We start from the raw sequence: 25,592 nt of genomic DNA, 5'->3' as shown, positions 1-25,592 counted from the left end.
ATGGGGATTCTCCAGGCACGAATACTGGAGTGGGTTGCTGTGCCCTCCTCCAGACAATCTTCCCAACCCAAGGATTGAATCCAGGTCTCCCTCACTGCAGGGAGATTCTTTACCACTTGAGCCACCAGGGAAGCCCTCGTTAGGTATGCTGCTGCTAAGTCACTTCAGTCGTGTCCGACTCTGTGCGACCCCATAGACGGCAGCCCACCAGGCTCCCCCGTCCCTGGGATTCTCCAGGCAAGAACACTGGAGTGGGTTGCCATTTTCTTCTCCAATGCATGAAAGTGAAAAGCGAAAGTGAAGTCGCTCAGTCATGTCCAACTCTTAGCGACCCCATAGACTGCAGCCTACCAGGCTCCTCCACCCATGGGATTTTCCAGGCAAGAGTACTGGAGTGGGTTGCCACTGCCTTCTCTGCATGTTAGGTATAAACCATCATTATTATTAAACTGTGACAATCCTATTATTTTGCTACCTCCATTACCTCTTTCTGCAGATGAGGAAACTAAGGCTCTAAAGAGTAAGGTTGAGAGGCCGCAGGGAAGCCCAAGAATACTGGAATGGGTAGCCTATCCCTTCTCCAGGGGATCTTTCCAACCCAGGAATTGAACCAGGTATCCTGCATTGCAGGTGGATTCTTTACCTGCTGAGCTGCCAGAGAAACACCAGTTTTGAGGGGCCTGGCCCTTTATTGAGAGGGAGCCTCCAGCCCTTCCATTACCTGTTATATCTGAACCCAGAGGGATGTTGGCTGGGTCTGGGGCTCCTTCAGTAGACCAGGGATTGTGGTAACTAAACAAAGCAAAAAATACATACTATTTACAATGCAAGCAACACGCAAGGGGTTCCTGCCTTGCTTAGAGTAAACGTCTCAATTAACACAGAAGACCTTTTTTTTGTTCCATAGCTGCAGGCGAGTTTGCCTTTTGAATCAATTAAATTGTTGACAGTCTGCACAGAAGTCTCATACAAATCAACATTCAAGGTGCCTTTTGGTGCAGTGTGTGTGCTCCAAATGGGGCTGTGTGAGTGGAGAACTGACTAGGGTCAGGTTCAAATATTTTGATGCAATCCTTGATAAGAAATATATTTCACATCACTAGTACATGGCCTTGTGTAAATACATGTGCATGCACACACATATGGTCTCATGCACACAAGCACACACATAACTGTTGTACTAGGATATTTTCCATTCCATTCCATTCCATTCCATTCAAAAATGCTGGTTTCAATGTACCACATTAATTTCATGGCACCATGAATATGTTGCAGCACTCAGCCTAATTGAAAAACATTGGACTCAACTGTAGCTGGGCTTCCCTGATGGCTCAGTTGTAAAGAATATGCCTGCCAATGCAGAAGACTCAAGAAACACAGGTTCGATCCCTGGATCAGAGAGATCCCCTGGAAGAGGAAATGGCAACACACTCCAGTATTCTTGCCAGGAAAATCACATGGATAGAGGAGCCTGGCAGGCTATTGTCCATGGGGTCACAAAGAGTCAGACATGACTGAGCACACAGCACAGACTGTAGCTGCCCAGCTCATGTATTGGGACACTTGGATATGCTGGGAAGGTGCCTTTGATATGTTGGCATGTGGTTCTAGAAAATTAATAAACAGATATTCTACATACTGCATGTTTTTTTTTTTTATCCATTTTCGAGTCTTAAACATGCAGTTACTGCCAAAAAAGATGTAGAACATTTGCAGTCCTCTAGGAGGCCTGTTCATGCCTCTTTCCAGGGAGCACTCCACTCTCAGAGATGATCAACTCTTCTGACTTCTAACACAACAGATTCATTTTGCCTGCTTTTGAACTTCATATAAAATGAAATTGTGCTGTATGTGTTCTGTTGTATCATCTCTTGCTCATCATTGTCACTGAGAATCATCCATTTGGTTACATGAAGCAGCAGTTTATTCTTTTTCATTGCTGTCTACTGTTCCACAGTATGAATGCACCACAGTTTATGTATCTGTTCTTCTATTAATAGATATCTGGGTTGTTTCCAGTTTGGGGATATTATAAATAAGACAGGTACAAGTCTTTGTGTGAACATATGTTTTCATTTCTCCTGGGTAAATTGCTAGGAATGAGTTTCTTTGGGAAACAAAGGTAGATGCAAATTTAATTTTATAAGACACTTTCAGATCTTTTAAAAAATTGTTGTGCACCCTATATCCTGATTGGGAATGTTTGAAACTTTTGGTTGTTTTGCATTATAGCCAATATTTTATGTTGGTTAGATTTTTAAGAAACCATTTTGATGGGCATTTGGTGGTTTTTTTCAAACTGATTTTAATTTGCATTTTCCTGATGACTCATGATATTGGATACATTTTCATGCACTAATGGATTATTTGTATATCTTCGTTTGTGGAGTATCTGTTCAAGATTTTTGACTATTTTAAAAATCAGATTATTATTCTTTTTATTATTGAGTTGTAGGAGTTTCTTTTATATTCTGGATACAAGGACTTTATCAGGTACATGTATTGTAACCATTTTCTTTCGCTTTGTGACTTCCCTAATAATTTTCTTAATGGTGTCTTTTGAATGAACAGAAGCTTGAAATTTTTATGACATTCAATTTATGAATTTTAAAAAAGGTATGCTTAATACTTTCTTTGTTTTAAGGAATGTTTGCTTTTTACAACATATTCTCCCATGTTCCTTTCTAGAAACTTTACACATTTAGATCTATGATTCATCTTAAAATTAATTTTTTTGTATGGTACGATATAGGAATTGAGAATCACTTTTTCTCATATGAGTATCTAGTGATTCCAGCACCATTTGTCAAAAAGATTCCCTTTCCATAGAATTGCTTTGGTGCTTTGGTAGAGAAACAATTGACTGTAACGTGTGAGTCTATATCTAGAATAATTTTTTTCTGTTGCAGTGATACATTTTTCTTTTTTATGTCAGTCTATCACATTGTATTTATTCCTGTTATTTTATAATAAGCAGGTAACGTTAAGTTTTTCTTCAGATTGTCTTGGCTTTTCTTAGATTTCTCAAAACTCATATGTTGAGATCTTGACCCAAAGTACTTCAGAATGTGAGTTTATTTGGAGATAGGGTCATTATAAATGTTATCAAATTAAAATGAGATACATAGGTGGGCCCTAATCCTCTGTGACTTGTGTCCTTTGAAAGGGGGAAATTCAGACATACACATGCACACAGGGAGAACACCCCAGGAAAATGAAGGCGGAGATCAGGGTGATGCTTCTACAAACCGAAAACTATCAGAGATTACCAGCATACCACCGAAAGCTAGGAGCAACGCATGGAACAGAGTTTCTCTCCCAGCCCTCAGAAAAAGCCAATCCTGTCAATACTTCTGTCTTGGACTTCTAGCCTCCAGAACTGTAAGATAATAAATTTTTGTTGTTCTAGCCACCCGGTATGTGGTACTTAATACATGCTTTTTCATGGAATTTTAGAATCAGCTTGTCAATCTCTTCAGTCTGAGATTTTGATTGGTTTTGCAGTCAGTTTTGGAGAAGGCAATGGCACCCCACTCCAGTACTCTTGCCTGGAAAATCCCATGGGCAGAGGAGCCTGGTAGGCTGCAGTGCATGGGGTCACTAAGAGTCCGACATGACTGAGCGACTTCACTTTCTCTTTTCACCTTCATGCATTGGAGAAGGAAATGGCAACCCACTCCAGTGTTCTTGCCTGGAGAATCCCAGGGACGGGGGAGCCTGGTGGGCTGCCATCTATGGGGTCGCACAGAGTCAGACACGACTGAAGCGACTTAGCAGCAGCAGCAGCAGTCAGTTTGGGGAGAATGCGCATCTTAACAACATTATGTCTTCTGACCCATGAAAATGGTATATCATTGCATTTACTCAGATCATCTTAATTTTCCTTAATATTCTTTAGTTTTAAGTATCTTACACATTTTAAATTTTATTTCTAATTATTATATCTTTGTTGGTGGTTTTGTAAATTATATTTATTTTTAATTTATTCTATTTACTTATTTTTATTAATATTGTTGGCTGCACTGGGTCTTCATTGCTACTTGCAGGCTTTCTCTAATTGTGGAGAGTGGGGGCTACTCTTCGATGCGGTATGAGGGCTTGTCACTGTCGTGACTTCTCTTGTTGTGGAGCACAGGCTCTAGGGCACACTGGCTCAGTAGTTGTGGCCACAGGCTTAGTAGCCCCATGGCATGTGGGATCTTCCCAGACCAGATTTTATCAAACCTGTGTCCCCTGCATTGCAAGGCAGCTTCTTAACCACTGGACCACCAGGGAAGCCCCTCCATTAGACTTCTAATATTATTTTCCAATTATTTGTTATATCAGCAGAAATGAAATTTATTTTTATTATTATTGACTTGTATCTTGTGACTTTACTGAAGTCCCTTATTCTAGTAAATTTGGGGGTATACATTTAATAGGATCTTCTACATGCAAAATCAGGTTGTCTGTCATGACTGCATATTGTTTAATATAATTTGCAGTAGAATGTAGGAATGACTCTTTCTGGAACCTAGGTCAGACATCTAATCTCTCTGAACTTTGGAGGTCCTCACCTATAGAGGACTGATGAGGAGATTTCTTTCAGATCTAAGATGATAAAGGACCTGGCACTGCCATTTGCTTGTTTGTGATACTGGACAAAATACTAGATCTCTGTGAACCTCAATTTCTTCATCTGTAAAATGGGTATAATCAACATAAATTATCCATGGCACAAAATTATAGGGAATCAATGGAACAAAGCATGTGACATGGTTTTCAGGACACTTAAAAGGTTGCAAGTACTTATTCATTTACATATTGTAATATAATAAAATATATATTTGGTTTCATCCCTTGTTCCTGGTACACAGCTTCTGAAACTCTTGGAATTCCCTGAGTGACAGCAGTTCAGTTCTGTTCAGTTCAGTCGCTCAGTCATATCTAACTATTTGCGACCCCATGAACTGCAGCACGCCAGGCTTCCCTGTCCATCACCAGCTCCTGGAGCTTACTCAATCTCATGTTCACTGAGTTCATGATGCCATCCAACCATCTCATCCTCCGTCGTCCCCTTCTCCTCCCACCTTCAATCTTTCCCAGCATCAGGGTCTTTTCCAGTGAGTCAGCTTTTTGCATCAGGTGGCCAAAGTATTAGAGTTTCAGCTTCATCATCAGTCCTTTCAATGAATATTCAGGACTAATTTCCTTTAGGACTGACTGGTTGGATCTCCTTTCAGTCCAAGAGACACTCAAGAGTACTTGGACTTTCTCAAGGTACTGAGTGACAGCACTACCTTTTGTTATTCATAACTTTCTGTCCCTTTCTAGATGCTGATCATGAGGTAACTCAGGGTGGGACCCCTAGATAGTTTCAGGATGGGGTCTGGTCATCAGAAAACCAAAGTATTTCAGAATGTGACTTTATTTGGAGATAGGGTCTTTAATAGAGGTTATCAAGTTAAAATGAGATCTATAGGTGGGCCCTAATCCAATATGACTTGTGTCCTTTGAAAAGGGGAAACACACCCACCTGTCAGGAGGGCTCCCTAACTCCACAGGCACAGAAGCTCCTGTGTTCCTTCTGGACCTTGCCCTCTTTACCTCTTCACCTGGCTGTTCATCTGCAGCCTTTATTGTGAACTGTAATAGCAAGCATTGCACTTGCCTGAATTTGTGGCTTATTCTAACAAACTCAAACCTGAGGATGGTATCTTGGGAACCCTAGAGTTTGTAGTTGGCTGGACAGAAGTGTGGGTACCTGGGCATCCCATTTGTGGCTGATGTCTGAGGTAGAGGCAATCTTATGGGACTGAGCCCTTTACGGGTGGAGTCCATACTAACTCTGGTGGTGTCAGAGAGTCAGAGAATTGGTTATTGGTGTTGGAAAAAGGCAGCATACTATTAATAATAATGATGCTGTTGATAATACTAGTGATGGCATTCTAGGGCTTGTATATTCTCTGCCTCATGTGATCACTGCAAGTGCCTGTGAAGTAGGCAGAGCTGAGGTTATTAACGTCACTGCATTGATAAGTAATAAGAGGCTTGGGGAGGTTAAGTGACATGTCTAGGGCCATTCAGTGTGTAGAAAGCAAGGCTTTTGATTTTCTGAACTTGAGTCTTGTGCTTCCACAAATGAGGACAGGTTGGACCAGGGAAGGCCATTCCCAGCAGCTGGGGACACCATCACCACACATCTCTGAGGAGTGTGTGTGCGTGTCTGTGTGTGGCTCCCCCAAAGCCATCAGCCTAGGACAAGGTTCTCAAATTGAAGTGTGCCTTAGAATTCCCAGAAGAACATGTGAAAACAGCTGCCTGGGCCCCACACTCACTGGTCTGATTCATAGCCCAGGAAGGGCCTGAGGATTTTAAATAAACATTCATGTGATTCTGGTACAGGTTCCTCTCCTACCAGAAACCTTGCTTTAAGCAGTGGTTCTCAGTCCAAGCTGTACAGGAGAGTCGCTTGGGGAGCCTTGGAAACTTGTGTCTTCTGGGCCCTCCCCGGGACTCTGGTATCAGGATCCCTGGTGAGCGGTTTATATTCCAGATAAAGCTGGCCCAGGAATTGACCTGAACATCTCCTCTGTCTGCTCCTTCTTTCTGTCACTGTGTAGAACTCTCATTTTACATCTCTGTGATTTAGCTTGCATTAATTCCCTGTGTTTCTGTCTCTGTCTTTCTGTGTTTGTCCTTCTCTAGTCTTTTTGTGTCTCCCTGACAACCCCCGTCTCAACTCAGTCTCTCTGTTTTCTGTGTCATTTCTCTGGGGGAATGTCTCTGAGTCTCTGCCTCTCTTCTGTCTCTCCCTTTCCCTGGTCTGTGGCTGGGTGTGTCTCTGTCTCTGATTTTTTTCTGTCTAGCTCTCACTCTGACTCTTGGTCTACCATTTCTCTCGTCCTGCCCACTGCGCAGCTCTCTGTTCATCTGAGTCTGTGCACGCAAGAAAGAGAGAGAGAGAGAACAGACAGACAGAGACTTCATTATTCTCTATCTCCAATCCTTTTCTTCTCTCTGGTAAACCCCCTCTACCCCCACACCCTCCCTTCTAGCCACTCAGCTGTAGCAGCTTTTCTGTGAAACACAAAAAGACTCTCCTGTGGAGAAGCCTGAAATACTCCTGGTCAGACCCCAGACCCCTGCAGACCTCGGAATGTTCAGCTCTAATAGGAAGCCCCTTCTGGGCCTGTCCCACTCTCCTGCAGGACTTATCTGGGGCCCTCAGCCTCCTCTGCTGCCAGAGATAAGGTGCCCTTTGGAGCAGGGTTGCCTTGGGCATAACCCTCAAGAAGACCAGATAAGAAGTGTGGCCCATGGGATCCTGGAGACTGTCCCCCCTTCCCCTCAGACTGACATTGACTTTCCCATCACTGACCCAAAGTGTCCTGGAGTGAGGTTGGGGTTTTACAGCAGGTCCAAAAAGCCCTTAGGATGATCAGACTAGCTTCTTTTTTGGGGGGAGCTAGTGTTGTTAATTCATTAATTATGTAATTGATTTACCTGTGTGTGTATATATAATTGATTTACCTAATATTTATCAAACATCACTGTGTATTGTATTTTGTGCTGAGAATATAGCAGTGAAGATGATAGATTTAATATTGTAAAATCACAGCACTCACAATAAGTTTGTGTCATGGATTGAGCACCTACTATGTTCTAGGAGCCTAATTTATATAAGGAACTTAATACCAAAATTCCTTGCGGAGAGAGAACTAACCCTTTTCAGTGGAAAATACTTTACCTGCTTGTAATCATTGCTGCTACTGCTGCTAAGTCACTTCAGTCGTGTCTGACTCTGTGTGACCCCATAGATGGCAGCCCACCAGGCTCCCCCATCCCTGGGATTCTCCAGGCAAGAACACTGGAGTGGGTTGCCATTTCCTTCTCCAATGCATGAAGGTGAAAAGTGAAAGTGAAGTCGCTCAGTCATGTCTGACCCTCAGCGACCCCATGGACTGCAGCCTTCTAGGCGCCTCCATCCATGGGATTTTCCAGGCAGGAGTACTGGAGTGGGGTGCCATTGCCTTCTCCGACTTGTAATCATTATAGCTGTTAATTCATTATAGCTAATAATACACTGGATACTTAACTTTTATGTATTCAGGTGTGATATTTAAAATATTTAACAAATGAGCAATTGCCCAATGAATACATTTGCCCCACTTCTCACTTCTACAATTATTTGCATAAACATCCAGTCTTCTGCCATTCATTCATTCATGTAACGATTCATTTCTTTTTTTATTGTGTTGTTAAGGGCCCAATGGCTATGAGGCACTGTGTGAGGAACTAGGGATGCAGCAATTACCAGGACATCATAATGAACTCAGAGGAGGGAGCCCGAGAAAGACATTGACCGAGTTCATGGAATGTGACAAAGGAGGAGTTTGGGAGAGTAGACCTAAAGTCTAACCTGGCTGGAGGAATTAGGGAGGGCTTTCTGGAGTAAAGTACATTAACAGTGAAACTTAAGCAATGAACAGGGGTTGGCTAGATGAGGTCTCTTTCTTGCCAATTTTGTATATTCCATTGGGTAGAGCATAGTGCCCTGAGTATAGTGGGGCTTTAGCAAATCCATGATGAATAAATCATGATGATTCTGAAAGCAAACAGTACTATTAGCATGTCTTTTCTCATTGCTTGCACCCAGCATCTGGCCAGGAATCAAAGGTAAATTTCTCCACTTCAAATTCATGGTGATGTCAGAGCTTTCTTTCTTTCTTTCTGGCCATGCTGGGTTTTTGTTGCTGCACGGGCTTTCTCTAGTCATAGCAAGCGGAGGCCACCCTCTAGTTGCATGCACAGGCGTCTCATTGTAGTGACTTCTCTTGTTGAGGAGCATGGGCTCTAGGGAGCACGGGCCTCAGTAGTCTGGGCATTTGGGCTCAGTAGTTGTGACTCCCGGGCTCTAGAGTACAAACAGGCTCAGTAGGTGTGGTGCATGGGCTTAGTTGCTCCCTAGCATGTGATGTATGGATCCTGCATCGGCAGACAGATTCTTTACCACTGAGCCAACAGGGAAGCCCAGTGTCAGAGCTTTTAACATTCTTTCCCTGTGCACCCCAGACTGAGAAGACAGAGTCCAGGAAAGTAGACTGAGGGGACAAAAGTTGACAGGAGAGAACATTATTAGGTCCTAGGCTTTCAAACTCATGCCTTGTAGGGATCAGATTGAACTGTGTTTCTAGAGCTTCTGTCTTTTAGAAGAAACCATAAATCTGGATTTTCATGTGAGCCCTTCTAATTTTTATGTTGGAACCTAATTTATAATTTTTTTAAGGAAAAGGTCATTATGTGCAACAAATCAAATATCTTTGTGCTGCTGTCCTTGTCCTTTGGGGCTGGTGTAATAAAAATACTGCAGACTGGGAGGTTTGAGCAATAAACATCTATTCCTCACTGTTCTAGAGGATGGAAAATCCAAGATCAAGGCACTGACAAATTTGGTGTTAGTGAGACCCACTTCTTGGTTTATAGACAGCTGACTTCTCACTATGTCTTCACATGGTGGAAGAGGTGAGGGAGCTCTCTGGGGTCTCTTTTGTAAGGGCATTGATCCCATTCATGAGGACTCCCACCATTATAAGCTAATCTTTGTGACCCCATGGACTGTAGCCTGCCAGGTTCCTCTGTCCATGGAATTATCCAAACAAAAATACTGCAGTGGGTTGCCATTTCCTTCTCCAGTATATAACCTAATCACATCCCCTAAAATCTCACCTCTCAATACCATCACCTTGGGGGTAGGAATTTCAACATAAGAATTTGGGGATAATATAAATATTCAGTCTATAACAGCTGCCATTCCTGATTTAGAATTTATTTCCTAAAAATGGAAAGGAAATAAGAGAGGCTTAAATTTACTGTGCAGCCACATTGTTCTGAACATTGTACTGCATGTTCTATGGATCTTCTTTGTATGAATTTTCATTGCATGAATATCTCTATTGCCTTATTTAATCTTTGCAACAACCTCCTGGGGCTGGTATTATCATCTCTGTTGAGGAAGAATACCAGCTTAAGTCTACAGGGACCCAATATTAACCACAAGGAGGCTTAATATTTACACAGAAGTAGAAGTGAGCTAAGAAGAGGATAAGGCCTTTATAGAGACCTGATTCTATGAGACCCTCCAGGTGCTAAGTCTTGAGTAGCCAGATGTTTGTCTAAAAACTGTCTTTTTTTTTTCTTTTTTTTTTTAGTCATATGTCTTTACGAATTGCTTTAAATATTACTGTTTTCCTGAAATTTTCTTTTCTTTCTTTCTTTTTTTGGCCACACTGTGGGGCATGTGTGATCTTAGTTCCCCAACCAGGGATCACACCTGCACCCCCTGCAGTGGAAGCTTGGAGTCTCAACCACTGACTGCCAGGGAAGTCCTCTTTCCTGCAACTTTCTTGCTTAGAGAGTTTCAATATACTGCTATAGGAGTCCGGCTCCCCCATTATGTAACATGTGTGAAACCCACAAAGTCATTCACTGTTAGTTGATATCATATCTGTTGTATTCAGTATCCACTCAGCTAAGTAACACAGCTACACCCCTAGTTTCTGACTTCCTGATGCCTCTGAAATAGTTCAATTCTTTTATTTGATTGCCTTTGCTGCTGCTGCTACTGCTAAGTCGCTTCAGTCATGTCCGACTCTGTGTGACCCCATGGACGGCAGCCCACCAGGCTCCCCGTCCCTGGGATTCTCCAGGCAAGAACACTGGAGTGGGTTGCCATTTCCTTCTCCAATGCATGAAAGTGAAAAGTGAAAGTAAAGTCGCTCAGTCGTGTCCAACTCTTTGCGACCCCATGGACTGCAGCCCACCAGGCTCCTCCATCCATGGGATTTTCTAGGCAAGAGTACTGGAGTGGGGTGCCATTGCCTTCTCCATTGATTGCCTTTAGAAGTTGCATTTTAGAAATGCTTTCTTTTACCTGGAATTCTGTATTTTTGCCACTAAAGTGAGCATCCTGTTTTTGTTGTTCAGTTGCTAAGTTGTGTCAGATTCTTTGCAACTGCATGGACTGCAGCATGCCAGGTTTTCCTTTCCTTCACTATATCCTGGAGTTTGTTCAAACTCATGTCCATTGAGTTGGTGATGTGATCCAACCATCTCATCCTCTGTCACCCCCTTATCCTCATGTTCTCAATCTTTCCCAGCATCAGGGTCTTTTCCAGTGAGTTTGCTCTTCACATTAGGTGGCTAAACTACCAGAGCTTCGGCTTCAGCATCAGTCCTTCCAATGAATATTCAGGGTCAATTTCCTTTAGTATTGACGGGTTTGATTTTGCAGTCTAAGGGACACTCAAGAGTCTTATCCGGCACCACAATTCGATAGCATCAATTCGTCAATGCTCAGACTTTATGGGCCAACTCTCACCTCCAAACATGACTACTAGAAAAACCAAGTCCAAAGCTCCTGGACCAGTGAGAATTTCACTGGATGAACTCCAAGTCCCCTCTGAGTATCTCCAAGTGGGATTTAGCAAGGTCATGGATCTTTAGAACAATTTTGTGGAGATGCTATCTGTTCTAAGATGTGAACCCCTTGAACAATCGGATAAAAGAGCTTAACTATCTCAGAGTTGCTGAGAGGTCAGGCACGGGATGGAGTAGTCAGCTGGCTTAGCGAATGGATCTTAAATTCAAATGTGCATTAAGCTGTCAGGTTGCTTCTCAGAATGCAGATTCTTTGCCCCCACCCCTTGTTTTAATTCACTAAGAGTATCTGTTATGGCAGAAAGCTAAGTTCTTTAGAGACCAAAAAACAACATGGCTTAGGGAACAAAGAATATATTTCTCTCACACACATATTGCAATTCAAGGTGAATGTGGCTTATTGGTGTATAACTTCAAGGGATGTGGCAGATTAAGGACGGACACAAATTATTTGATCCTGTTCTCATGGAGACATGAGGTTGATGTGCCCTCCTTTTGAATCTGGGCAGGCCCTATGACTGCTCTGTGACCAACAGAATGTTGTGGAAGTAACACTGTGCCAGTATAGGGTGGTTTGCTGTACAGCTGTTGATAACCGAACCCCATAGGCCAGAGGGGTCCGAGATCCTTCCATCATGATGCTCTTCTGCCTTCTATAAACTTGTCGTCATCTATTCTGCCAGGACTGAGTTCCTGCCATGTCCAGCTTCCAGTCAATGGAAGAAGAAGCTGCATCTATATCTTACTCATCTTGGCTTGAAACTGGTACCCGTGACTTCTGCTTACATTCCATTGGTGCAAACTTGTTACATGACTGCATCTAATTGCAAAAATCATGAGGAAATAGTCTTCTAGCTATGCAGCCATATTCTTAGCCACTAAAAAAGGGAAGAATGGATTCTGTTGGTAGTCTAGCATTCTGGACTGGGGCACAGAGATCTGAATTTTTGTGAGCCCTGCCCCTAGGTGACTTTGATGTAGGTGACGGGTATAAGTTTTGAACTCAGTGAGATCTGAATTTAAAACTAAACTCTACCATTTACCAGCTGGGTGACATCTCTGAGTTTCAGTTTCCTTGTGTATATAAAATGCAAAAATAGTAATTCCTACCTCAGGGGTAGTTGTGAAGATTTGATAATGGCCTGCATGAAAAGTGTGAGCACAGAACATGGTGCACAGCAAGGTATAAATAGTAAAAAGAAAAAAGAAAGGTTTTTTTTCTCATTAACTGAATCAAGTGTTTCATTCTATCTTTTAAAACCAGCACATCAGTGCAGTCAGCCATTCTACTTAAAATGTCCATTTTACCCTCACATCAACCCTAGTCTTACCCCATTTTACAGACAAAAAAATTGAGACTCAGAGAAGTTAAGTCAGTAGACCAAAACCACTCAGTGAACCCAAGGTTTTTTTTTTTTCTGATTGGTGTTTGATTACAAATCTTATATTTTAACAAAGTAAGGAGGAACTGTTGATGGTTTGGGGGCATGGAAATAACATATCAGAACCCTGTTGTAGAAAGATAAATCTGAAAGTGTTGCTGTGAGGTGTGTGGAATCAGGGAAAGCTGGAGGCATGAGAACCAGTTTATGAACAAGGTGAGGGGGTTCTGAATGAGGCTAAATGAAGACCAAGTATGTTACTGCATCACCCTCTGTAGTTACTCACCTATGAGGAGACAATTACAAATAACAATGCCATTCTTGACTTGTGCATGCCTCTGCCAAACTGACTAGCCAACTCTTCCATTACCGTCGGATATGACTTGAAATATGTAGCACTGGTTCTAGATCTTTAAAATTTTTTAAATTTAATTAATTTCTTTTTGGCCATGCTGAGTCCTCTTTGCTGTGCAGGGCTTTTCTCCAGCTGTGGCAAGCAGGGGCTACTCTCCAGCTGTGGCATGAGGGCTTCTCTTGTTGTAGCACATGGGCTCTAGAGTGTGCTGGCTCAGCAGTTGTAGCACATGGGCTTAGGTGGCCCAAGGCATGTGGATCCTCCCAGGCCAGGGATTGAACTCATGTCCCCTGAATTGGCAGGCAGATGCTTAACCACTGGACCACCAGGGAAGTCCTGGTTTCAGATATCATGGGTGTTTTTTGTGTGCCTCAGTTTACCCATTTGGAAAGTGGAAATGACAATGCCTGCTGTAGCTATCTCATAGACAGTCTATAAAGAAATGCATGGGAATGTAGTTTTAAAAGTTTAAATCATCAACTTGATATTCGGGTTTACTGTAAATTGAACAAAACAAACAAGAAGCACTCATTTAAACTTCAATTTCATGATTGATTCTTGGAGTCTTAATTTTATAAGTTAGAAACTTCGGTTGTTAAAGGATGAGGTAGTGGAGAGAGATTGGAAGATAGATTTTCTGGTATTGTGGTTTCCATGGTCACCAACTGGCAGGCATCAACCACTGGCTGAAATACAGATAAATAAGAAAATGATTGCAAAGTGCTTTACACGGTGCCTGGCACATAGTAAACAATCACTGTACATGACATCAGAGTCACTGCCTCTGTAAAAGCAGCCTAGACAGAGAAGTTTCCTAAGAAAAGCACATGCGGAGTTCCTTCCTCCTTCGCGATGCTCCAGCCTGAACATTCTAAGATTTTGAAAGGTTCAGACATTACTTCGCCAACAAAGGTCCGTCTAATCAAGGCTATGGTTTTTCCAGTGGTCATGTATGGATGTGAGAGTTGGACTGTAAAGAAAGCTAAGCGCCGAAGAATTGATGCTTTTGAACTGTGGTGTTGGAGAAGACTCTTGAGAGTCCCTTGGACTGCAAGGAGATCCAACCAGTCCATTCTAAAGGAGATCAGTCCTGGGTGTTCTTTGGAAGGACTGATGCTGAAGCTGAAACTCCAGTACTTTGGCCACCTCATATGAAGAGTTGACTCATTGTAAAAGACCCTGATGCTGGGCGGGATTGGGGGCAGGAGGAGAAGGGGACGACAGAGGATGAGATGGCTGGATGGCATCACCGACTCAATGGACGTGAGTTTGAGTGGACTCCGGGAGTTGGTGATGGACAGGGAGGCCTGGCGTGCTGCGATTCATGGGGTTGCAAAGAGTCGGACATGACTGAGCAACTGAACTGAGCTGAACTGAAGGCAGTGAAACTTAAGCTAAGCAATGGGAATTGTAAGGAATTTGATTTGTGGATTCCTTCTTATTCTGAATCAACTGTATGATGGGGATTCACCCTTCCTGGTTCCTTTGTCTTGTTTAGGACATCTTTGTGTATTTCAAGTTCAAGACATGCTCCTGTATTGTCTTTTAGAAACTATCTTTTTTCCCCTTTCACATTCAGATTTGCAATCCACCTGGAATTGATTTTTATGTATAGTATGAATTAGAGATCAAGATTCAGATTTTTCCATATGTATGGCCAATTGACCCAGCACCATTTATTGAAAAAGCCATAGTTTCTGCGTTGCTCTCCTATGGCATCTCTTTTATAAATTAGGTGTCCTTACATGTGTGGATTTGTTTCTTAGCTCTCAGTGCTGTTTCACTGGTCTATTTATCTTTCTTGTATCAAAGCACGCTCGCTTATTTTCTCTGGCTTTATAATAACTCCTGATCTCCAGTAGTGAAAATCATCTGACTTTTTCTTCCTTGTGATAATTTTGGCTCTTTGATTTTCCACATATATTTTAGAATTGCCTTGTAAATTTCCACCAAAACAAAAACTTGCTGGAATTATTAGGATTACTGTCTCTAGATCAATTTGATGAGAGATGATGTTTTTATAATAGATTCATTTTTTTCACAACTCTGTGAGATAGGTTCTATTGTTATCCCCATTGACAGATGCATCCCTCTTTGGTACCAGAGGCACAAAAATATAAACTAATCTCGTGGCCTGTAAGGAGGAAGGATGCCCCACCTAGAGATGTATTATCTCTGACATTGTTTAGAATTACTGACTCATGGTAAAAATATAAAGTTGGGTGATTGTAGTTAGTCTTATATTGCTTTTAAATTCTCTTTTAACCATGCACACTCTTATTCTTTGTGGGCGGATCACTCTTAACTGCCCTTGGCCTGCCTCTGACTTAGTCCCATCAATTTGATTCACCTATGCAAAACTTCAGTTTGAAGATGAGCAATGCTGGTACACAGATATGAGTGGACTCCATGTTTGAATGATCATGGTGGCAGACCCACCCAACTTTTTAGGAGCAGCATTGGCAGGGGGTGGTGTTTTAAACTCAGAGTGACTAATATTAACTGAAGTGTCTGTAATGAGTAATGGTAGCAGTTGTCTGTGCTGATAAGGTAGAGATTGGGTTTCATTTCTGGCCATATCATCCCTGATCATGATCCTTTCATCTTCATCGGAGATGCCAGAAACTTTTTTTTTTTTTTTTGAAATGTATTTATTTTAATTTTGGCTGTGCTAGGCCTTCATTGCTGCTCGTGGGCTTTCTCTAGCTGCCGTGAACAGGCGCAGCTCTTCGTTGTGGTGCACAGGCGTCTCATTGCCATGGTTGCTCTTGTTGCAAAGCGCAAGCTCTGCGCACATGGGCTCAGTAGTTGTGGTGCACAAGCTTAGCTCCTCTGTGGCATGTGGGGTCTTCCTGAACCAGGGATTGAACCCATGTCCCCTTCATTGGATTCTTAATCACTAGACCCTAGGAACTTCTGGGTGTTACTGCAATTTTTTTTTTCTGTTCACTTGGTTGTGGTACTATGATTATTTGCAAATAATGGGTGGATAGAGATATTTTGTTTTTATTATTAGTCATGCCTCCTCTACTCAGTTTGTATGCTGCCATCTTTCTGCACCACATGCTGTCCTAGACTTCCAGAACACCACATCTTGTCCAGCCCACACATGCCAGACACCTGCTTATCTGGAGCCAAGGATTAGACAAATATCCATTAGGACCTGTATTGTCAAGCTGGAGGGTAACAAATGGTGTTTCCTTATGTAGTGGTTGACGTGTTCAGGAGCCCTCCAACTCTCCTCCATTTGGTGAATGTTAAATAACGTGAGGACGGAGCCAGCACAGTGCTGGCTAAAAGACCAATAAATAAGGCTATAGACATGGGAAAACGGCAAAACCTTCCCAGGAAAGGTTTCCTGGCCCAAGGTACCATTAGTAATGCTGCTATTTGTAATCATAATAAAAATAAAACTAATAGGAAAATCACGTTGAGACAATTCCACTGCCTACTGGATTTTTAATTTTCTTGAAGATGCCAGAGGTAATCTTGAGGCCATTATGTCTAAATGAGGCATATTATAAAAGGCTTGCAAAGTCCAAACTGCTTTTACAGCCATTAATTAGCCAGACTTCCAAATAGGCCCAGAAGATTAAGCTTGAGTATGGTCTCTGGTCTCTAGAATGGGGTCACAGTATGCAGAGAAGTCAGCTATCATTGGTTCAGTCTAAACTCTGCTGCCTTTCTCTCTCATTTAAGCTCGGTTCAGATCCTCCAGTGGAAAAGGCAATGGCACCCGACTCCAGTACTCTTGCCTGGAAAATCCCATGGACGTAGGAGCCTGGTGGGCTGCAGGCCATGGGGTCGTGAAGAGTTGGACACGACTGAGCGACTTCCCTTTCACTTTCATACATTGGAGAAGGAAATGGCATCCCACTCCAGTGTTCTTGCCTGGAGAATCTCAGGGACGGGGGAGCCTGGTGGGCTGCCGTCTATGGGGTCGCACAGAGTCGGACACGACTGAAGCGACTTAGCAGCAGCAGCAGCAGCAGATCCTCCCGGGTGGAAAAATAGGGGCGGGGCCGACAAGGGGAGGGGCTAGTAGGGGCGGGGCCAGCACGCAGCCATCAGCGAGCAACAGTTATGGCAACAAAAACCGTTAGCTGTACCCTTAGTGTGAAGCCCTCAGCACTCGACTGTTAGCCACTACTTACCTTTGGAGAAGGAAATGGCAACCCACTCCAGTATTCTTGCCTGGAAAATCCATGGACGGAGGAACCTGGTAGGCCACAGCCCATGGGGTCGCAAAGAGTTGGACACGACTGAGCGACTTCACTTTTTCTTTTCAGATCGTCGGGAGTGTAAAAATAGGGGCGGGGCCAGTAGGGGGCGGGACCAGCACGCAGCCGTTAGCGAGTGACCGTTGCTGCAACCTAAACCGTTGGCTGGACCCTTAGCGTGAAGCCCTCAATGCTCGACTGTTAGCCGTTAGTTACTCTTAGTGGTCAAGCTCCCAACCTGGCAGTGATCCTCACGGCACAGAACGTGGTGAGAGGCGGATTGGGGCTGTCTCTCCCCCAGGATTTCTGGCCTCAGACAGCAGGTGAGCTGAGGGCCCAGGAACAGACCAACAGCTGCGTTCCACAGAGTTCTAGAACCCTTGCTGCAACTGCCCACTGGCCAGGCCCAAGCTTCAAAGCAGCCGTGAACCTCTCCCTCATCCCCACTTCCACGACCTAGTGGCAGTAGAGGTCTCCCAGGTCTCCAAGGTCTCTAAGTCCGAGCCGCCAAGCCCCTATCTGGGCGTCTTGAGGAGCCTGAGGGCCTGCTGCAGGGTCTCCCGGTGATGGTGGCTGAGCAGGGTCTGGAGACCTGGCTCTGATAATATTGCCCCCTGAAACCTGCCTCCTCATCTGGAGCTGGACGCTGATGGGAAGACCTGGGCAGGGTAATCTACCCTGTGCAGGCACCCCTCCTCTTAGCGGGCACCTGGACCTCAGAGCCTTGGGACTGTACTTGCTCTTGTCAGAACAGACTAACGTTTGTTTTGGTGGAGGTTTATAGAACATTGTTATCTGAGGTGATCTGACTACAGAACAAAGCATCTGACATCAAGAAGCTTGCAACAACTAACCACACCCCCCTCTCACCCTTCCTATAAAAGGGCTTAGATGAAACCTTTCCCGTAGTTACTGGTTAAGGCATGAGCCCCCCGTTCTCCTTGTGTGGCCCTGCACTAAACCTTTTTCTGCTCCAAACTCTGACATTTTGGGGTCATTTGGGCTCACTGTGCTTTGCACACACGGACTTTCATTCATAACAGGTCATTTCACATCTTGGTGCTGGAGTTGCTCTGCAATCATAACTACAGAACCTACTGGAGGACTGTAATATGGTTCAGTGTGTGGGAGGCACTTAGGAGAGTTTCTGGAACATCTGGGAGCTCTGGACAGGTATGTGTGGACATTATTATCTCGCTTAGGGCATAATCCCTTTGCTGCTGCATAGTATTCCACAGTGTGTCTGTTCCCCTGTAGACGGATGTTAGATCATTTCTTGCCTTTTGGCTCTTACAAGCAACTCTATTGAAAATCGTGTATCCCTCCTTGTGCATGTTGCATCTATCTGCATTTTCCTCTAGGAGAGTTGCCAGGAAGAGAGATGTCTGGATCCTAGAGCACATGCATTTTTTAGTTTTAATGAGTCCTGCCAAACAACCCTCCAAAGGTGATGAACCGAGGCGATCTAGTTCTTACCTGGTTGAATCTGCCTTTTTGGAGAAACCCAACCTCCTTCCTGCTCATTAAGCTGCATCTATTTTCAGAGCTCAGCTGACATCTCTGGCTGAGACCCTCTTCATTATTCCAGCTTTGCCTCCTCCAGCAGTCCCTTGCTGTGGTTTTTCTTCCTGACTCTTATTTAACATGGCCAAGTGCTTTTGGAATCCTGGGTAATAATGGCAGACAATGCGCGGGATGGAATGTGGAATTGGAGATGCTGAATGTAGCTTTTGTAAGGAGTCTTTGGCGTGATTTCAGCCTGAAATGGAGCACTTTGCACTCAGCCTAAATTGCCTCAATCACACCTGGCGTGCTGGGTGGATGGATATGCAGACTGGCTAAACGTTTTTCGGGAAGAGTACAGGCTGCTTTCTGTGACTTTGGAGGTGGGACACAAGGTCACCAGGCGGGCAGGGCACTGGGCTTCAAATAGCACTTTTCTTTCTGACTGGGGGTTTTAGCCAAGGAGTTCTCTAGTGTTCTCAGAGAGGGTGACTCCTCAACAGGAGAAAAGGAAATTTTGGCCATTTAGGGCCTAAACTGACCATCATAAAATCCACTTTATTTATTGTTATGTTTTGGAGGTGCTATATTTGCAAAACAAAAGCTCAAAAATTCTCTGAAAATCCAAATAAACACCAGAGTAGCTCCCTGGAGGCAGAGGTGGATTTGAAGCTGATATTTTCCCATTTCCTACAGTCTGCCCCCGACCCTTGTCATGATTATAGTATTTGATCACCTGTCAGCTAGGGCCTCTAGTTTGCTCTATTTGCTTTCTCTGCCTGAAAATTTAAAAAGGTTTTGAAATAATTACCTGCAATGAGGGTTTGCATTCAAATGCTAATGAGATGGTGAAGTGGAGGGTTGGACACTAAATGTTTACATTAAAATGGAAATACAATCATCGATTTTTCTTGTAGGGCCTCCTGTCATTCAGTCCCTCAGTCTTGTCCAACTCTTTGTGACCCCATGGACTGCAGCATGCCAGTCTTCCCTGTCCTTCACTATCTCCCAGAGTTTGCTCAAACTCATGTCCATTGAGTTGATGATGCCATCCAGCCATCTCATCTTCTGCTGCCCTCTTCTCTTTTTGCCATCAATCTTTCTCAGCATCAGGGTCTTTTCCAGTGAGTCAGCTCTTTGCATTAGGTAGCCAAATGAAGTATTGGAGCTTCATCTTCATCAACAGTCCTTTCAATGAACAGTCAGGGTTAATTTCCTTTAGGATTGACTGGTTTGATCTCCTTGCAGTCCAAGGGACACTCAAGAGTCTTATCCAGCACCACAGTTCAAAAGCATCAGTTCTTTGGCACTCGGTCTTCTTTATAGTCCAACTCTCACATCCATACATGACTACTGGAAAAACCATAGCTTTGATTGTATGGACCTTTGTTGGCCAAGTGATATCTCTGCTTTTTAACATACTGTCTAGGTTTGTCATAGCTTTTCTTCCAAGGGGCAAGCGTCTTAATTTTATGGCTGCGGTCACCATCCACAGTGCTTTTGGAGTCCAAGAAAACAAAACTTGTCACTGCTTTCACTTTTCCCCCCTTCTATTTGCCATGAAGTGAAAGGATCAGATGCCACGATCTTAGTTTTTTGAATACTGAGATTAAGCCAGCTTTTTCATTCTCCTCTTTCATCTTCATCCAGAGGCTCTTTAGTTCCTCTTCACCTTCTGCCATTAGAGAGGAATCATCTGCATACCTGAGATTGTTGATATTTCTCTTGGCAATCTTGATTCCAGCTTGTGAGTCATCTAGCCTGGCATTTCACATGATGTACTCTGTATGTAAGTTAATAAGCAAGGTGACAGTATACAGCCATGATGTACTCCTTTCCAAGTTTGGAACCAGTCCATTGTTCCATGTCTGGTTCTAACTGTTGCTCCTTGACCTATATACAGGTTTCTCAGGAGACAAGAAAGGTGGTCTGGTATTCCCATCTCTTAAAGAATTTTCCACAATTTGTTGTGATCCACACAGTCAAAGGCTTTAGCATAGTCTATGAAGCAGAAGTAGATGTTTGAAATTCCCTTGCTTTTTCTATGATTCAATGGATGTTGGCAATTTGATCTCTGGTTCCTCTCCCTTTTCTAAATCCAGCTTGTACATCTGAAAGTTCTGAGTTCACATACCACTAACTCCTAGCTTGAAGGATTTTGAGCATTACCCTGCTAGCGTGTGAAATGAGGGCAACTGTATGGTAGTTTGAACATTCTTTGGAATGAAAACTGACATTTTCCAGTCCTGTGGCCACTGCTGAGTTTTCCAAATTTGCTGGCATATTGAGTGGAGCACTTTAATAGCATCATCTTTTAGAATTTGAAATCACTCAGCTAGAATGCCATCAACTCAACTAACTTAGTTCATAGTAATGCTTCCTAAAGCCCACTTGACTTCACACTCCAAGATGTCTGGCTCTAAGTGAGTGACCACACCATCATGGTTACCTGGGTCATTAAGACCTTTTTTGTATAGTTCTTCTGTGTATTCTTGCCATCTCTTATTAAACTCTTCTGCTTCTGTTAGGTCCTTGTCATTTCTGTCCTTTATTGTGCCCATCTTTGCATTAATGATCCCTTGGTATCTCCAGTTTTCTTGAAGAGATCTCAGTTCAGTTCAGTTCAGTCCCTCAGTCGTGTCTGACTCTTTGCAACCCCATGGACTGCAGCATGCCAGGCCTCCCTGTCCATCACCAACTCCCAGAATTTACTCAAACTCATGTCCATTGAGTCAGTGATGCCATCCAACCATTTCATCCTCTGTTGTCCCCTTCTCCTCCTGCCCTCAATCTTTCCCAGCATCAGGGTCTTTTCAAATGAGTCAGATCTTCACATCAGGTGGCCAAAGTATTGGAGCTTCAGCTTCAGCATCAGTCCTTCCAATGAATATTCAGGACTGATTTCCTCTAGGATGGAATGGTTGGATCTTCTTTCAGTCCAAGGAAGAGTCTTCTCCAACACCACAGTTCAAAAGCATCAGTTCTTCAGTGCTCAGCTTTCTTTATAGTCCAACTCTCACATCCATACATGACTACTGGGAAAACCATAGCTTTAACTAGATGGACCTTTGTTGGCAAAGTAATGTCTCTGCTTTTTAATACACTGTCTAGGTTGGTCATAACTTTTCTTCCAAGGAGCAAGCATCTTTTAATTTCATGGCTGTAGTCACCATCTGCAGTGATTTTGGAACCCCCAAAATAAAGTCTGTCACTGTTTCCACTGTTTCCTCATCTATTTGCCATGAAGTGATGGGACCAGATGCCATGATCTTAGTTTTCTGAATGTTGAGTTTTAAGCCAACTTTATCACTCTCCTCTTTCAGTTTCAAGAGGCTCTTTAGTTCTTCTTCACTTTCTGCCATAAGGGTGGTATAATCTGCATATCTGAGGTGATTGATATTTCTCCTGGCAATCTTGATTCCAGCTTGTGCTTCATCCAGCCCAGCATTTTGCATGATGTACTCTGCTCTGCATGTAAGTTAAATAAGCAGGGTGACAATATACAGCCTTGACGTACTCCTTTCCCTAGTGGAACCAGTCTGTTGTTCCATGTCCAGTTCTAACTGTTGCTTCCTGACCTACATATAGATTTCTCAAGAGGCAAATCAGGTGGTCTGGTATTCCCATCTCTTGAAGAATTTTCCACAGTTTGTTGTGATCCACACAGTCAAAGGCTTTGCCGTAGTCAATAAAGTGGAAGTAGATATTTTTCTGGAGCTCTCTTACTTTTTTGATGATCCAACGGATGTTGGCAATTTAATCTCTGGTTCCTCTGCTTTTTCTAAATCCAGCTTGAACATCTGGAATTTCTTGGTTCACATACTGTTGAAGCCTGGCTTGGAGAATTTTGAGCATTACTTTACTAGTGTGTGAGATGAGTGCAATTGTGCAGAAGTTTGAGCATTCTTTGGCATTGCCTTTCTTTGGGATTGGAATGAAAACTGACCTTTTCCAGTCCTGTGGCCACTGCTGAGTTTTCCAAATTTTCTGGCATATTGAGTGCAGCACTTTCACAGCATCATCTGTTAAGATTTGAAATAGCTCAACTGGAATTCCATCACCTCCACTAGCTTTGTTCCTAGTGATGCTTCCTAAGGCCAACTTGACTTCACATTCCAGGATGTCTGGCTCCAGGTGAGTGATCATCCCATCGTGATTGTCTGCATGGTGAAGATCTTTTTGTATAGTTCTTCTCTGTATTCTTGCCACCTCTTCTTTATATCTTCTGCTTCTGTTAAGTCCATACCATTTCTGTCCTTTATCTTTCCCATTATGCATGAAATGTTCCTTTGGTATCTCTAATTTTTTGAAGAGATCTCTAGGCTTTCCCATTCTGTTGTTTTCCTCTACTTCTTTTCATTGAGCACTGACAAAGGCTTTCTTATCTCTCTTTGCTATTATTTGGAACTCTGCATTCAAATGGGTATATCTTTCCTTTTCTCCTTTGCCTTTGGCCTCTCTTCTTTTCTCAGTATTTGTAAGGCCTCCTCAGACAACCATTTGGCCTTTTTTCATTTCTTTTTCTTGGGGATGGTCTTGATCACTGCCTCCTGTACAGTGTCACAAACCTCCGTTCATAGTTCTTCAGGCACTCTATCAAGATCTAACCCCTTGAATCTTTTTGTCACTTCCACTGTATAATTGTAAGGGATTTGATTTAGGCCATACCTGAATGGTCTAGTGGTTTTCCCTACTTTCTTCAATATAAGTCTGAATTTGGCAATAAATTCATGATCTGAGCCTCAGTCAGCTCCTGGTCTTGTTTTTGTTGATTGTATAGAGCTTCTCCATCTTTGCCTCAAAGAATATAATCAATCTGATTTCAGTATTGACCATCTGGTGATGTCCTTGTGTAGAGTCTTCTCTTGTGTTGTTGGAAGAGGGCATTTGCTATGACCAGTGCGTTCTCTTGGCAAAACTCTATTAGCCTTTGCCCTGCTTCATTTTGTACTCCAAGGCCAAATTTGCCTGTTACTCTAGGTATCTCGACTTCCTACTTTTGCATTCCAATCCCCTATAATGAAAAGGACATCTTTTTTGGGTGTTAGTTCTAGAAGGTCTTTTAGGTCTTCATAGAACTGTTCAACTTCAGCTTCTTCAGCATTACTGGCCAGGGCATAGACTTGGATTACTGTGATATTGAATGGTTTGCCTTGGAAACAAACAGAGATCATTCTGTCATTTTTAAGGTTGCATCCAAGTACTGCATTTTGGATTCTTTTGTTGACTATGATGGCTACTTCATTTCTTCTAAGGGATTCTTGCCCAGAGTAGTATATATCATGGTCATCTGAGTTAAATTCACCCATTCTAGTCCATTTTAGTTCACCGATTCCTAAAGTGTCGATGTTCACTCTCGCCATCTCCTGTTTGACCACTTTCAATTTGCCTTGGTTCATGGACCTAACATTCCAGGTTCCTATGCAATATTGCACTTTACGGCATCGGACTTCACTTCCATCATCAGTCATATCCACAACTGGGTATGTTTTTGCTTTGGCTCTGACTCTTCATTCTTTCTGAAGTTATTTCTCCACTGACCTCCAGTAGCATATTGGACACCTACTGGGCAGTGTATCTTTCAGTGTCCTATCTTTTTGCCTTTTCATACTGTTCATGGGGTTCTCAAGGCAAGAATACTGAAGTGGTTTGCCATTCCCTTCTCCAGTGGACCACATTTGTCAGAACTCTCCACCATGACCTGTCCATCTTGGGTGGCCCTACATGGCATGGCTCATAGTTTCATTGAGTTAGACAAGGTTGTGGCCCATGTGACCAGATTGGTTAGTTTTCTGTGATTGTGGGTTTCAGTTTGTCTGCCCTCTGATGGAGAAGGGTAAGCGGCTCATGGAAGCTTTCTGATGAGAGAGACTGACTGAGGGGGAAATTGGGTCTTGTTCTAATGGGTGGGGCCATGCTCAGTAAATCTTTCACCCAATTTTCTGTTGATGGGTGGGTTTGTGTTCCCTCCCTGTTATTTACCTGGGGCCAAACTATGGTGGGAGGCTTCCCTGGGGCTCAGACGGTAAAGCGTCTGCCTACAGTGCAGGAGACCCGGGTTCGATCCCTGGGTTGGGAAGATCCCATGGAGAAGGAAATGGCAACCCACTCAGTATTCTTGCCTGGAAAATCCCATGGACTGAGAAGCGTGGTAGGCTACAGTCCATGGGGTCGCAAAGAGTCAGACATGACTGAGCAACTTCACTTCAAACTATGGTGGAAGTAATGAAGATAATGCCAACCTTCTTCAAATGTTCCCACAATGCACTGCTACACTCAGTGCCCCCAACTCTGCAGCAGGCCACCACCAACCCACGCCTATGCCAGAGACTCCTGGACACTCACAGGCAAGTCTGGGTCAGTCTCTTGTGGGGTCATTGCTCCTTTCTCCTGGGTCCTGGTGTGCATAAGGTTCTGTTTGATCCCTCCAAGAGTCTATTTCCCAGTCCTGTGAAATAGACTTGTTTTTGCAGCTCTCTGGTGGGGTTAATGGTGACCTCCTCCAAGAGGGCTTATGCCATACCCAAGTCTGATGCACCCAGAGCCCCTGCCCCTGCGGCAGTCCACTGCTGACCCATACCTCCACAGGAGACACTCAAACACAGTTCTGTCTTGGTCTCTGTGGGGTCTCTGGGTCCTGGTGTGCATAAGGTTTGTTTGAGCCCTCTGAGCGTCTCTGGCAGGTATGGGGTTTGATTCTAAAGGTGATTCCGC

Source organism: Bos grunniens, chromosome 17 (genome assembly GCF_055505025.1).
Source record: "Bos grunniens cultivar Pamir isolate PY7600 chromosome 17, Bosgru_T2T1.0, whole genome shotgun sequence".
Lineage (NCBI taxonomy): Eukaryota > Metazoa > Chordata > Mammalia > Artiodactyla > Bovidae > Bos > Bos grunniens.
This window is presented reverse-complemented; position numbering follows the sequence as displayed.